Source organism: Eulemur rufifrons, chromosome 7 (genome assembly GCF_041146395.1).
Source record: "Eulemur rufifrons isolate Redbay chromosome 7, OSU_ERuf_1, whole genome shotgun sequence".
Lineage (NCBI taxonomy): Eukaryota > Metazoa > Chordata > Mammalia > Primates > Lemuridae > Eulemur > Eulemur rufifrons.
The window spans coordinates 116,986,869-117,002,779 of record NC_090989.1 but is presented as its reverse complement, the minus strand read 5'-3'; the positions used below and the strand labels follow the sequence as shown (position 1 = coordinate 117,002,779).

Genomic DNA, 15,911 nt, shown 5'->3' with positions numbered 1-15,911 from the left:
CCTTGTGTGGAGAAGATAGCAGCTCATCTCTCGTAATAAGGTCTGCATCTGAGACTGGTGGGGATTGGAGATGTATTTTGTTAACAGTTCTGTCCAAACAAACAAAATAACTCTCTAATAACATTCAGGCATGCAGAGAGAATGTTTCCTGGGGCTGTCTGGATTACGTCTTATTTAAAACAGCCCTTTTTAGTGTTATTTTCTCCCTGTTTTCAGTGGAACTGAATGGGCTGGAAGGCAAGCATGGTGTCCCTCACGAGGGACCGTGCTGAGATGGCACAGCTCTGCATGGGCGGGATAGCTGCCAGCTCACCCTGCCACCGCTGTGTGCAGACAGCAGGCCCACCCTCTGGACAGCAGTCAGCTTTGCCTTTCTTTCCTCTCAAAGGGCAGGCCACAAGCCACAGCGGGATAAAATCTATGCTGGAACCTCAGTCTGGCGTGCCCAGCGGTATCAGAGAAGGAGAAAATAAACAGGACCCCAGGTGGACTCTGTCACTTGGAAGGGAAAGACCCCCAGTGCTCACCCCTACCAGATCTTCCCTCAGGTGAGCTGGGTCCCCGTTTGCTGCTGCCACCCAGTGTGAGACATACGACGCTGAGAACTGAGCACCCAACCAGACAACAGCCGACAGGGCTCTGTAAACTCTAAAGCGGTAAGCAAATTAGAGCATTAGCATTATTCTCCCATTTGGAAGCTGCAGCACAATTGTTTTTAAAAATACACATTCTCAATAAGATTACTTTGGCAGCATAAAGCATTGTTTACCAGAGTTTATAGAAAAATACCATCCAGTGGTCTTCAAAGGTATATGAATAAATGAACATAAGCCTCCAAACACCACTTACAGGCCCACTCTGGCCACACCGATACTGCCTGCATTTCTGTATCTGCCTCGCTTTTGCACGCTGCCATGGCACACCAGGCTCCTCTTTCAGGGCAGTTAACCCAGTTTATAATCTCTTACTCTGCGTGCTTATGTGCTTAATTCTGTCTTTAGTAAAACTGTCTCATGATGTGTGTGGGCTCCACAAGGGTCAGGACTGTGTCATTTTGACTCACCATTCAAATCCCCAGGACACTGCCTGAAGTATCTGTAGAAGAAGGGAAGAAAGTGAGGGAGGGAGGACAATGTGCCAGGCACAGTGCTGGGTGCCGGGAACACTTGGTCCAAGAGCTGTGGAAGAGCTCACAGCCCAGCAGAGGAGGTAATTCAGGGCAGCTGGAGAAGGGCATGCTGACAGGTGCCCACTGGTACTGTGGGAAGGCACAGGAGTTGATTCAGGGAGGCTTCCCTGCAACAGGCTGGGCCTCTGCAGCTGTCCCAAGGATTCTGGCTTTAGGGGCAGGTCTGGCCAGAGGCAGGGACAGCAGGGAGGCATAGAGATCCAGATCAGGCATTCACTGGGTAGGAGGCCAGGCCCAGAGATGGCAGTCCTGGAGGAAGGAGCAGACAGCTCTGGCTTGCAGAAAATGCGGTCACTCTTACCCCAGAAACCCATTACAGAGAATCTTAGATTTCCCCAGTTGATTTCCCAGATTCACACTAGCAACAGAATGCCTTTCTGTTCCTAATTCCTAGATTGGCACATGGGTCTGTGTGTATGCGAGAGTAACAATAATGAAGGAATCATGAGTCCACTGTGGTTTGTTAAACACCATCATGAAGAACTGCATGGCTAAAACAGTGGGGCAGGTGCTGCCATCCTGAAGCCTGCACTGCAAAATGGGATCTGTCCATCTTTACTGGGGAACTATGATAAATGAGCAAAGACAGACACTGGTCAGGATAAGCCACTTTATTTAAGAGCTTCGACAGCCCAAAGTGGTTTAACATGGATGCATGGAAGATTTATCTAGATGATAAAATACCTGAACTTGAAAGGCACATAAATTATAATTTTGCAGTTTCTCTCTTTTTTAAGATTTCACATAGTCAAATGCTTTAAGTAATGAATGAAATGCATATAAGGTTGACTTCATTTCACACAAGCTATCTGGCTGGTGTCTGCAGAGTTTGACTCCAGAGGGACTGAGTTCTGAATCAGTGCCACCCATCTGTGCCTGTGGCCATCAGTTTCCTCATCAGAGTGGAGATCATTGGGAGGATTAATAAATGTCATAATAATACAGCAGCTATTATTCTCTGAGCAATTACCATACTACATGCTGTGCACTGAAGGCAGCACTTCACATACTTATCCTGACTAACGCTCCTAACAGCCCTATGAATTAGGCACAAACATTCCCACTTTACAGATGCAAAAACTTAGGTTTAGAGAACTTTGGTGATGTATGGGAGGTCACACAAGAAATTTTATCTGACTACATAGCTGTAGTGTTCACCACTAAGCTGCAACATACATGAAAATGCTTGGTCCTCAGCAAATGCTTAAATACATTAGTTGTCTTTCCCTATCTTCACACTCCTTTTTTTTTTTTTTTAAATATACATAATACACAACAAAAAGTTTGCCTCTTGGGCTTCTGTTCATTTATTTGTTCGTTCATTCATGCATGCCTTTTGGCATGCCTGGTTCTCTGCTGGTACAAGGGTTACAAAATTAGACTCCACAGGTCCCAGGCCAGTCAAACAGCCAGGCCAGTGTCAGGCAATTACCATGCCCATAAGGATGGCAGAGGCCAGCAAGGGACAGTGGCAGCCCCTGCAGGGGACCCACACCCAGCCTTGAGTTAGAGATAATATCTTGAAAAAGACAATTTTAGACCTTTTCAACACTAGTTTCCCCCCCACAACTTTTGCTGTCTCTTCTTTGGCCCACGTCCCCAAAGACACTGAAACTGCAGGGCCTTCTGACAGTGTGGCTGCCCAAGAGCCCTTTATCACACAGAACACCCCTCTCTGCTTCCAGGCTGATGCTTTCTGGAAAAACCACTGCAACAGATAACCCAACTCCCCAGCTAATCGCCCTGCCCTCAGCTGCCTTGTTTCACCAATTTTTGTCCAGACTAAGGAATAATGTCAATTGTACTACTAGCAGTAATATCCTACATGTCAGATGCTGCTCTACGTATTGTAGGTACTCATTAAGTCCCCATGATAACCCTCTGAGGTAGGCACTTATTGTTCCCATTTTAGTTCATTCAGGGAAACAAGAGGGTGGGAGTTAATATTTCTTCAGGGCCAACTACGTGCCAAGCATCTGTCAAGTATGCACAATCCTTGTAACTCAGATGGTAAGTGCTAAGTGCCCAGGGTTAGTCACGCGGCTGGGAAGTGTCAGGTCTGTGACCACCAAGCCTGGAGCTTCCCTTCTCTCTTTGGCTGGGACACTGCTGTGGTCTGAGAGGTGAACAGAGGGGCTGCACAAAGGCTGCCCTCTCCCCGTCTCCCTCCGGCACCCTTTGTTAACATTTGTCCTCTGTTTTTGACCACTCCCCACAAACTGTGCCAGACTCCACCCTCAGCTAGGTTTCCTCACTTTCTGGGCCTCCCAGCCAGGTTTCATGGAGCAAATCCTGTGTCTACACCAATGGTGTGAATAGAGCCAAAGAAGAAATTGGGATCACTCAAGCCAATAAAATACAGCGAGCAGCTGACGGGTATCTCCTAAAGCCTAAAAAGGTCTCCCAAATTCATGGAGTCTCAAGGTCTTAGGGGTCCTCAGCAAGGGACTAGCAGAGTTGCTGCCTCTGGGGAGTCTGGCCAGTTTTAGGGGGTGACACCAAAAGCTGAGAGTGACCAGTGAAAGTCAGGAAGGAACCTTTGTTCATGGAGTAGCATCAACCACACATTCTGGAGACTCAAAGAGCTGGCTTTCGGGGAAATGTGTACTTGGCCAGAAGCAGAGGGCTTTCCCTGGCAAGGCCAGAGGGTCGGACCCCTTCCTTTGGGCTCTGCCAGGCTGGAACTGTCGCTTTATTTCACCAGTTCACCCCACATGGGCTCCAGGACAGGGGCCTTGTCTGACTTTTCTCTGAATCCTCAGAGCCAGGGTAAAGGGGTACCAGTTAAATGTTCCAAGAATGAAGGACTACACCAGACTAAACCAGTCATCATTTTAGAGAACAGGCTGTTTGAGAGATTCTACTCAGAACCCCTTATCTCACAGAGGAGGAAACGGGCCTCAAGGAGAGGGGTGAGTTTGCTCAGAGGCAGGCACACTGTGTTTAGCCCACAACAACATCCAGCCTCCATCCAGAACATCTTCATCTTTGCTTCACTTATTGCACACCTAAAACAGTGCTAGGTCATTTACATTCAACCGTTTTCATCCTCTATGGGCAGAACAGTTCCATTATACAGAGAAGGAAGTCAAAGTGAAGGAACTTGCCTTCCCCTAGCTCTCTGCAGCCAGCCCCACTCACACTCCTTTCCTCAAACAAGCCAACATCCTCTCCCAACAAAATGTGTTTGCTCTGTTGTTCTCCACCCTAGAATTCTCTGAAGTTTTAGTTCCAGTAGACTTTTTATAGCAGGGGACCCTGATAAAAGATCTCCAGCACCCTGCACTTTCTATCTTCAGAGCTCTCACCTTAGTTTTAACGTTTGCAATTTGTTTGTATGGATCCATTTGGTGTAAATTTCCCACACTGGATTGTGTCTCCACAGGGCGGGCCCCACCTTAGTTGGCCCACCAGTTTATCCTCAGCACTTAGCCCAGTGGTGGGCACTCAGTGGCCCACGGTAAGTAGATATTGTGTTTATTTTTAACACATTGACTGCCACACTAGGAAAAAATGTTTTTTTTTCCCTTGGGGCTACGGTGTTTTATTATGAAAATAGAAAACTTCGAAAACAAAATGATCCTTTCTAATTTAATGAAAATTTGTTATTTTGTATTGTTTTCCGTGCGTGAGTTATATGCAAGCTGAAAAATGGTTTTCGCGCTCTCAAGGTGAAATCTGCGAGTTACATATGCTTCACCAGGCCCCGGGCTCAAAACTAGCATGGTTAAACACAACTCTCGTGGCAGTTAATGTGTTAAATGCTGAGTGCATAATTGCTGAGGGTGGGATCTGAACTCATGTCTGCTGGGGCTCGGGTCACAGCCAAGGGAGTACTGAGGGTCTGGTCGATAACGGTGCAGCGAGAACGCGCGGCGCGCAGAGGTAGGAGGGAGCTGTTCCCGGCTCTGTCTGACGCGGCACCCGAGCGGCACTCCGCCGCCACCTGTCGCCCGGGAGCCGGCGCCCAGGTCTCCGCCCCGGCCCGGTGGTGTGGGCCGGGAGTCTGGCCACCATCCGGGTCCTCGCGGGCGCCCGCGCGGGCGGGAGCGGGCTGACCAGGGCCCCAGGCTGCGCTTACCTGCGCGTCGCGGGGCCGAGTAGCGGCGCTCGGCTTGTCTCGGGGAACTGCAGGGGACTGGGGGACCGGAGGGCCGAACCGCGGCTGTTGGCCAGCGCGGCCCCGCACGCGAGGACTGGGCGTGGGTGGCACTGGGTCTCGGGACGCCAGGCCGCCTTCCGGGGGGCAGCCTGGGACTAGCCTGCCTTGCTCCGGCGCTGGGGGTCGGGGCCTAAGGCGAACTTGACCTTGGCCTACCCCAGCTCCCCCGGGAAGACCGAGTCTGAGGGAAGCAGTCTGCGCCCCGCCCCCTCGCTGGGGGCGGGCCCTAAGGAGACCCGCCCTTGGAACAAGCCCCGCCCACTGGCTCTCAACCGCAGGGAACCTTTTGTAGTGCGTGAGCGTTTGCTTTTTATTTTCCTATGTTTTGTATTGCGTTTATTTCTTATTTTTATTTCATTTTACTTTCTTTTTTAACAACTGAATTAAAAAATATATATCAAAGTAATGCACGAGCACCTTTTACAAAATAAAATTAACCTAGATTTGCTTATAAGGAAAGCAACAGGCCGCTTCTCCCTTGCTCCTTTTTAAGTTCCTCCATGTAGTTCTGGTGGTCGCCCCTTTGTCGCTAAAAAAATAAGCTTACATAGCGATTTCTTGATTTATCTATTGACTTCCTGCCATGTTAGATGAGGATTTACTCTCTTACTGCGCCGCCCACACATCCTTCTGACAAATTTACACCTCTATTCCCAAGCCCTGCCCTGGTGAGCGCTGAGACCTCAAACCAGGAGTGGATGAAGGTTTTCTGGAGCCTGAAGCTTACACAATTGTGGGAGGAAAGGGGAAGGGACTGTTTTAGAAAGAGAATACAGAATTTATGGCATACAAGTGAACATCTATTTAGAATGAGAAAAGAAATCATAAAATCCTGGAACCTTGGAGATTGGGTTCCCTATCCCTTGAGATTTTCTCAGGTAATTTAGGTCCTGAATTTGCTTCCCTAATGCAGTCTGGCTTCCTCTGGCTACCCAGAACTCTCCATAACTCCCAGCACTCACATGGGCTTTGCAGGGAGGGGCCCTGAAGGTCAAGATTCCACCAACTTCTGCCAATAGGATTTCCTAATGGAGTGAATTGCAGTGCAAAGACAGAGAGACATCAAGGATGATGTCAAGGTTTTGTGATTGCTAGGCAATCAATTTCCAGCTTTTCCTAGCCACAGTGACAAGTCTTCACCTTAGTATTGGCAGTGATTTATAAAGCTGACTCTGGACCCTGCCTCTGTCACCAGAGCCTCACAGTTCTCCCATGAGGTTGGCTGGGCAGGCACACTGTCCGCACTTAGAGGAGGGCCCATAAACTTGTCCCTTTTGTATCAGTGCAGGGGGCATGCAGCTGAAGAACAGGAATTGATAGTAGGAAAATGTGTGCTCTCTTTGATTCTAACTGATGCTATTCGCTTCTGTGACTGTGCTTGCTTTTAGTTGTTTGAAAAATATAGTTAATCAGAATGAAAAACAGGTATAAGAGCAAGGGTAACTCCATGATAGGCTAGGCTTCCTGGATGTGAGAAGCTACCAGCCTAGTTCTGCTTCTGTATATATGGCTTGCTGGCTTGGTGCTTAGCGTAAGTGGAGCCATGGCAGGCTTCACTAAAGTAAAGGAAAACAAGGCCCCAGGGAGGTAACCGCAAGTTACTTCCTGATAAAGGGCTGGAGAGTCCAGGGGCCCTCCAACCAACTAAGTAGATAAGAAGGGCAAGACATGATCAGCACATGAAAGGCCAGTGCAGGGCGTGTGTTCCCAGTATCGCTTGTAACCAAAAACTAGAAGGTATGCAACAACAGCCCCCCCTCCCCCCCGCCCCGTCGGAGACCCTCCTCTTCCCCTAAATGACATTAACTACAACTGGCGCCAGCGCGAAAAGCCCGAAGCTTAGAGTCAACCAATCAGGAGCCAACGCGATCAGCCACTTCTAAAAGAACAAATAAACTAAAGGGGGATGGAGTGCAGACCAGTATGTCATGTGCAGACCAGTATGTTGTGTGCAGACTAATGTGTCGTGTGAAAACTAGCATACAGAAAAGTATAAAAGCTTAACCTTTACCCCAGGGCGGGGTCCTGGTTTGTGGAGAGACCACTGCTTTGGCGTTGGCGCTCTGGGACTTGGATCCTAGCTCGAGCTAGCCAATAAACTCCTTTGCCTTTTGCAGCCTCGGTGACTCTGCCTCTCTGTTCCTGGGGCCGAGGGGAACCGGCTCTAACACAGCTAGCACCCAGTAAGTGCCCAGGTAAAAGGTACTTCCTCCCTCACATGGAAGACACAGCATCCATGCTCTCTCTAATTCCTTTTTTCCTGCTTACCATAAGAAATGTGGCTCTACAAGGTGACCTTGGGCAAGTCACTTTACCTCTACAAGCATCAGTTTCTTTTTCTGTAACTGGAGATAACCCCTACCACACTGGTTTTTGGGAGGATTAAGTGGTTTAATATCTAAGTGTGCAAGAATAATTATCTTTGGATATTGTCTTATTAATTAAGTCAATTTGTCTCCCAGCAGGATGGGAGGCTTATGAGAAAGTTTAGGAATTTCTAAGTATCTGTGTGTGGCATGTGATACCACAGGTTGATTAGAACCCTTGTATTAAAATCAAGGGCCAAGTCATAGAGCAAGTGAAGAGGCCGGGCGATGATTTCCCCTCCTAAGGGAAGCTTTCTTTTTCTGGGGTAGGGAAGACTAAGGCTTGGTCTAGGAGGAAGCCTGGTTTCCTGGGCAAGAAGTAGTGTCCCCTGTGGTGGGAGGTAAGAACCTCACACAATAGCCAAGCTTTACCTAACCTAAGTGGAGGAAGGGCAGTGGCTGAGAAATTCATTCTGAAGAGGAAACTAGCTCCTAACTGTGTAGAAGGGGGAATATCTAGATGCAAATCATGTCCTTTGCTTAAGCTCACAAAGGGCTATTGGATCATGGGTATAATGGGAATAATATTTTTGGATCTCCCCTTTGTTGGTGTGTTTCATTTCTTCAGGATCCTATCTGCCACTATGGCTCAAGGAGGGTGGCCAGGTAATGCCACCTCAGAAAGGAGGAGGATTTTACATAGAGGATGTCTCAGTTTGAGTCCCTCAGAAGCAGATCCCAAGACGAGAATGCTAATGCAAGTAGTTTATGTGGGTGGTTCAGGCAACACCAGCAGAGGAGTGGAGTAGTACAGGGAAGGAAAGGGAGCCCATAAAGAATTGTTAAACCAGCCACTATAAAAGGTGATCAGAGTTTAATCCTGGGGAGAATGTCTAGAAAGTAGTGTGAATGAAGAACATGCCTTGGAATTATCCCACTCAAGGAAACTCTGTAGGAGGCAAGTCACTAAGGAGAAAAAACTGGAACTGACAGATTAGCTCATATTTTTGAACAATTAAGACATTATTTGTAGTCACAAAAAAGTGTTTACCAAAATGACATTGAGCTATAAAATAATACTATTCTGCAGTTTCCTTATGAAGTTTCAGTAGGAACACTTGGGGCAGTAAGCAATGTGCGGATGGCTGAGTCACAGTCTTGGGACGAGGCCTGAGGGCCTTCTGGAAAACTCACTCGTGGAAAGTTTGTGATGAGACTGTAGGCTAGGTCAGCCTCTGTGTTCGATGAGCCCATTCTAACCTTGACTTCTGAGCTTTCACTGAGAAAGAGCAAGCACTGACTGGGTAAAAATAAAATGTGAGAGGGAAACTGGTGGACTTTTCGAATGACCAGAGAGGGCGAGCTTTTCAATCACTGCAAGTACTTTAGAAGGTGGATGTTTTCTTATAAACCGTGAACAGATAATGCTCATGTGAAATCTTTCTTATAGAGCCATTGAAGCAGCCCCCCTAGAAAGCCTCCATTCTGTCACCCTGGCTCCATTGGCCATACTCACTATTGTACTAAAGTGATCCTTTTAAAATATAACTCAATTCGTAACACTCCCCTGCTCATAAAACCACAGTGGCTTCCACCACCATTAGGGTGAAACCCCAAGTCCTCCCATGGCCTGCAAGGCCCTCACAAGGTTGGCTCTGACAAGCTCTCCGAGGTTGGCCGTCCTCACCTCTAGTCTCCTTGGCTTTGTTGCTGTCCCTTGAACACACCACCTATCTGCACCCCAGAGCCATTATATTGCTGTTCTCACTGACTGAAATGAAACACTCCCTCACTCTCAAGGTAACTCACCTAATTCATTAGCTCTCTAACAGGCCACCCTTCCAAACAAAGAAACAGACACTCCCACTCTGATGCCACTCCCTTCACAGTACTTCTTACCTGTCATTGCAGTATATTTTTATTAATTATCTGTCTCCTTCACTTAAGTGTAGGGTCCAAAAGGGATTGAGTCTCTATATATTTTGTTTTGTGATATATCACCCTACCCAGAGCAGTGCCTAGCACCCAGTAGGTATTCAATAAATATTTGTTGAATGAATAAGTGAATTGAATTGAATTAATGAAAAATATAATCAGTAAATATACAGATAAAAATATTCTAGAATGCAGACTTTCAACTAATCTAGATTGGATTCCTCTCAAACTGAAAAGAATTGTTAAAACACAGAAAGAAAAAATAAAATGAAGTGGCCAAGTTGTATTACATAATCTTACTTATAATTACAGTTGAGTATTAGACTGAGAACTTTCGCTTTTTTATATCTGGCCCAATGTCTGTGTTAAATATTTAAGCGAAGGTTAGTTTAAAAGGCTACATACTCATTTAACAGTAGTAAAAACAAAAAAGTTTCCCCTAGTCATTTCAATAATTCAGAATGGTGTTCTGTGGCTTCTGTTGGGGTTTGAGGGCTCAAAATGGTAACTAGTTACCTGAAAATAGAGGCCTTGATCAAATATTTAAGATCTTATTTATTTTCATTTTCTGCATATTCTGTATTCCTATTTCTCACTTTTTTACCCATTCTTCAGTCACACAATTCACACACTAAAGTTAATAGAAATATTTCATGGATTATTAAATGCAGCTAAGCAATGAAATTTTGCTAGAAAATAAGGCCAAACTGGGGCCACTTTGCTGTTCTAACAAAGTAATTTTTCCTTAAGATACAAAAAAAAAGATACAGACTATGAATTTACAAAGGCCTCTGCCCTTTATTCTGAAGTTTTGTAAGGCACTTGCATGTCTGCTGCAGAAGAGGCTTTAAAGTGGAAAACAAATACTCCCTAAAAACATACTTTATGGTGGTGCAATTAAGAAGTCTTATAAATAAGAACAATTGAAACTATAGAATTGTAAGTGGACCCTTGAAATTATGGCAAGAAGACACTAACTAGTGCCTGTTTACTAATGAAAACTTTGTACTCTGGTGCCACCAGAAGTGGAGTAGGTTTTGGTTAGCATCTATCTAGGCTTAATTGTGTAAGGAGTGCTCCAGTAGCAGCACCCAATGCTGTAAGTTGTCTTTTCTACTGGGACTTTTATATTCCACTCTTGTAGCTAAAACCATAATCCAGGCTTTGAAGTCCATTTGGGCCTACTTGGTACAAAGAGGGCCTTCTGGAGGTATTCAAAGCTGTGATACATTGTTCACAGTGGAAAACACTTTAGTAATAACCCATCCTTTCATGATGAGAAGAGAGTATCCAAAGAGGTTAGATGATCTTCTTAAGACCACACACAGCTGGCCAGTGGTGCCATTGGCCAGCAACAGAAACAGTCTCTGTTAACTGAGTAGAAGGGAGTTCATTGGTAGGATTGGGCTTTCAGAATTTACAGGAAGGTTGGAGATCCAGGATTAGAAAGGGGTGGGAAGAAAGCAGCTCCAAAAAGCGAGAAAGCAAAAACCCTGAGAGTAATCTCTTAGTAGAAATGGTCTAGTGAGGATGCCATTACTGGGATAGATGATTAAATTCCAGACACTTATGCCCTTGTTTTACTCACGCATGAGTCAAGTCTTGGGAGAGGCCCTCTGATTGGCTCTGGTTGTCCTGGGGAAAGTGTTGGCAAACTCCTTCAACTTCTGATGTTGAAGGGAAGGCATCTGAATTTATTCTTCCACCAAGATTCTCATAATGGAGAGAGGCAGTTCCCCAAAAGGAAACCTTAAGGCTGCTGTAAGAAGGAAGGCAGGGATGCAATGGAATCCCAGTGTTCTTTAGAGTCGTAGACTCCTGTGCAGCTAGAGGTGGCCATTAGAAGCAAACAAGAGTCTGCTTGGGATCACTAGGAGGGTTTTGCTTTCCAAGCAAAGGAGCTTCTTGTCCCTCCCCTTTATCCTTCTTTTGGCCTAGAATGTGGAAGGAACCTGGAGGCCAAGAGGCCATCCTGAGTCTATGAGGTGACAAGCATGAACTGCAAAGCCACTTGCTAAGGACAGCTGACTGGATAAATAGGAGGAGTCTGATATTTTAAATACATCACAGAACTGCTATACCAGCCCTGAATTGCTTACCTTCAGACTTCTTATTTTATAAGCAAATTAAAAACCTATTTGTCAGGCTAAGAGTATCAGTAACATTCAGCCTAGCACAATCTGATAGTACAGATTGGTCCTAGAATTCTGATTTCTCGATTCTCTGTGCAGAATCATTCCTGTTCTACTTACAAAGACCTGGTTTCTGCCTTCAAGGAGCTTATGGTTGAATTGAGGTTGCATTAGTTAGGGTTCTCTGTAGAAACATAACTAATAGGATATGTATAGCTATATAAACAGAGATTTATTAAGGAAATTGGTGCACATAATTTTGGCAGCTAAGAAGTCCCACAATCTGCCATTTATGAGCTGGAGAGCTAGGAGAGCCCATGGTGTAATTCAGTCTGAGTTTGAAGGTCTGAAAACCAGGGCAGCTGATGGTATAACTACAAATTTGAGACTGGAGGCCTGAGAATTGTGGTGGGGGCAGAGGAGATGCTGGTGTATTTCCGAAGGCCTGAAAACCAGAAGCTCTGATGTTCAAGGGCAGAGGAAGATGGGTGTCCTAGCTCAAGGTGAGAGGAAGAGGGGAGGAGGAGCATAGGGGGAGAGAGAGAGAGAGAGCGCGAGCGAGCTCTCTAACCTGCGCCACTTTGCCAGAAACTTTGGCCCAGAGGTGTGAGCTATGTGCAGAGACCCAGGCCACTCCATGAGCTCCTGTCAACAAATACTGGTTGGCAGAAGGTGTGGCTGACATGAAGATGTGCTGCTCAAATCTGCATTCAGAAAGGACTTGCTTCCCTGGTGGGAGGAGCATGGTTTTATGACAGTCTCCAGCTGTTAGCTTCTCCAGGATCTGCCTCAAGTTTTCAAGCCTAGGGCAGGCTATTCTCAGGCCAGCCAGTGACTAAGCAACGTGGAGATACAGGGGCCCAGCCAGGAACACATTTTGTCTATTCCCAGATCCTAAAATAATAGTTAGGAATGAAGACTTCACCACTGGGTTTTTGAACCTAGTAGCAAAGGCTCAGTCGTGAACCTAGGCTCTGTCTCCTTCCTCTGCCCACAGAGCGCTGGCCTGCACACTTGTCGTGCCTCCTCCATGTGCTGCTCAGGCTGCTGGTGTCTGGACCCGCACTGTGCTCACAGGACCCATTGCCTGGGTGAATGAGGGAATGAATGAATCACAGAATGCGTGAAGGAAAACATGATAGCCCAGGTGAAAGAATGCAAGGATCATGAGAACAAATTAAATAAAGATACTTCAGCAACAGAACTAGCAACTGAGTCACTTAGGGATGAGATGATCATCTTCACCCCCAGGGATTCTTTGAAAATTCACTTGACTGTTCATTCAGTGGCAGGGGAGTGTCTGCTTTCTTTCCTGCCTGTTCCCTAGTGTTGACAGTTATTCAAGAGCTGAACCTGCAGCTCTTTGGCTAGGTTGCCATTCTTCCCTTGCAGGCAGCTTTGCTAAAGACCTGGGGAGCACAGATTGTCTGTGAAGGCTGTGTGGCTGTCTGAATCTCAGGCCACAGGTGGTAATTGACTGCACTACCCTTCCTGCTGTCCGTCTTTATCACATCACACTTCGTCCAGATAGTACCTGAGCCTTGAGCCTCCAGTTGAGGCCAGAGTTGGTTGGAGCTCAGTGCCCTTCGAGGGTGGACAGCAGGCCGAATGCTCCCTTCCTCGTGGTCCTATAATGACGTACAGTCATGCATTATTGGCCTGCCTTTCCTTGGGCAGTTCCAGAGCCTGCAACTGGGACTGATTCTGACAGTCTGCCCCACCAGGACAGCACGCTGTGTGTGAGAAGACACCCTAGGGGAGGAGGTAATCTCCCTAAGATCGTGTTCAGATAGGACAAGTGGAATTTTACACTAATGCTTTCGTCAAGACTTCCATGTTTTTTCCTTCCAAGAAGAGGAAGTAGGAAATGTATCAGTAACTGCGTATACATTTGCAGTTTTACACATATGGAGTCAATCAGCTCAGGTTAAGTTATACTGTGGTAGCAAACAACCCTCACCTCTCAGTGGCTTAGGAAAACAACGATCGTCTTCTTGCCCTGGCCACATGTCCACGTCCATCATGCGTCCCCCTCTGCTCTGCTCACTCCATGTTTACACACTGACCTTCTTGGGGACATGACATTATGGCAGAGAGAAGAGAGGGACATGGAGAACCATAAGCTGAAGCCTAACACTTTTGTGTGGAAGTAACATGTCATTTTCCTCCATGCTTTGTTAACCAAAGCCAATCACATGTCACTTTAGATTCAGCAGGCTGAGGATGTACAGTTCCCCACCCCAGGTCGCAGGTCCACGTCCGATGTCAGTGGGCCAAGTCTGATGTCAATGGGGTGAGAAAGTAGAGTCCTCCTCCAGGGAAAGCTGACCTTGTGAATCATAATGTACTAATGCACTGAACCACTTACATTACAATGAGGAGTTGGACGAGAAGTTCAGATGATCCAGTGAGTTTTCAGGTATGTGCAAGCCGCACCTGCAGATGAAGTAGAGGATGGCCTCTCCATAAGCAGCATGATTTAGTGGCTCAGGGCCTAAGGTCTAGTTTGATTTCCACCTCAGCTTGCGTGACCTTGAGCAAATTGCCTAACCTTTCTAAACCTCTAAATGGGCATATTAATATCTCCCTCTTAGGGCTGTTGTGAAGATTAAATCATATATCTGGCAGGTGCATAATACATTGGAGATTTTATGATAAAGTAGTTCATGCTTGCTGTGGACAATTTGGAACATTCAGAATAATAGGAAGAAATAAATAACACTAAACCACTTCTTTCCACCTGAAGACAACCAGTGTTAAAATTTTGGCATATTTCCTTCAAAAGATGAAAACATGCTATTTTTAAAGCTGCAGCTGTTTCTGCGTTTAGGCATAAGGACAAAGAAGATGTTTGTTTGGGAAGACACCTTAATGGGCCTATTAGCTTCCCTCTCTTGCTCTCTTGGGCTAGTCTGGTTGGGAAACTTTGAAACAAAAGTTTTCTCAATTTTCTGCATCTAATCACAGAGAAGTGCTTTTTTTTTTTTTTTTTTTTTTTTCCTCTGTTAAAAGCAGAGAATAAGGAAGGTTCCAATGTGGGGACTCTGGAAATTGGAAAAGATAGGATGTGAACACAGTGAGAAGCCTAAGAGATTATCTAAGAGAAAGCTCTGCACAGGGAGAAAGTGAGGAATAGAGAGACAGAGGAGCTGGCAGAGATGAAGACAGAGGGATGGAGAGGAAGGGACACAGGAAGACACAGAGAAGGACACACAAATGGCAGAGACGAATAGAAACACATGAACAAACACATGTGCACACAACACATACATCCACACAGAGGCAGAGCAGGAAGCCCAGAACCAGAGTCAGCCTGCGTCCTCAGTAAAGATGTGCCTGGCAGATCTTGCCTGGGCCCAGCATGTCCAGTCAACTTCAGAGACTGAAGCCTGATGTTCAGTCTCAGTCATTTCCTGCCCTGCGCTGCAGCCCCCACTTTTATTATCCTCAAAGCTGTAGGATAAAGACTGTTGCTGGTGCCATGGGGGAGACAAGAGAGGGGTCCTGGTCCTGAGTCGGCGAAAGTGGCTCAGAGAGAAGAGCGGGGCACAATGGGATGGCGCGGAGATCTCTCAAGTGGATTGATAACCGAGGTAAGAGGAGGGTTTGGAAAAAGAGGTGAGAGGCCATCCCTAGAAAGATGAAATCTGCTTTTCTCAGAGCGTCCTTGAAATATCAAGGAGAAAGCTTCGGATTCCTGCCTTTCTGTGAGATTGGAGTTTGAGTTATTATATTTGGATATTAAAGAAATCTATTAATTGATATGAATTAAATATAAAATATGATAGCTATATTGATATATGTATATATGTGTGTATATAGGTATATTTAACGTAGTTGAAATCATACTGTCCACTATCATATATCTTGCTTTTTCTCCTAAGTATTATATTTCAAACATTCTCCTACATCATTAAAAACTCTCCATAAACATCATTTTAGGGCTTTACCTTTTAACAGCCATTCAATTGCCCTCCCTCTGCCTCCCCCTCCCTGGACCCCCTCCAGGTTCCTGCCGCCCATCCGCTTTGTTTTATGAATTCTCCCTGCTGAGCTGGAGGAGGGGACTTTGACAAGGTGCTTGGTGGGCTCAATTATGGAAAACATGGACCGAGTCACGAGATGGGTGATTGCTGTGTCCCTCCCTCCTGTTACAGGAGCCATCACCCAGATGCTTCCAGAGTGCA

At 46.1% G+C, this 15,911-nt stretch overlaps 1 protein-coding gene across 3 annotated transcripts in view; it reads right to left on the bottom strand.

Annotated features, from left to right (window-relative positions):
- Positions 1 to 5,507, bottom strand: part of NMNAT3 (nicotinamide nucleotide adenylyltransferase 3) — a 99,830-nt gene extending 94,323 nt beyond the window's left edge. For all 3 annotated transcript variants that reach the window (XM_069473161.1, XM_069473162.1, XM_069473163.1), the window contains exon 1: positions 5,271 to 5,507. The gene's annotated coding sequence lies outside the window, so the exon portion shown is untranslated. The remainder of the gene's footprint in view (positions 1 to 5,270) is intronic.
- Between the last annotated feature and the right edge of the window lie 10,404 nt (positions 5,508 to 15,911).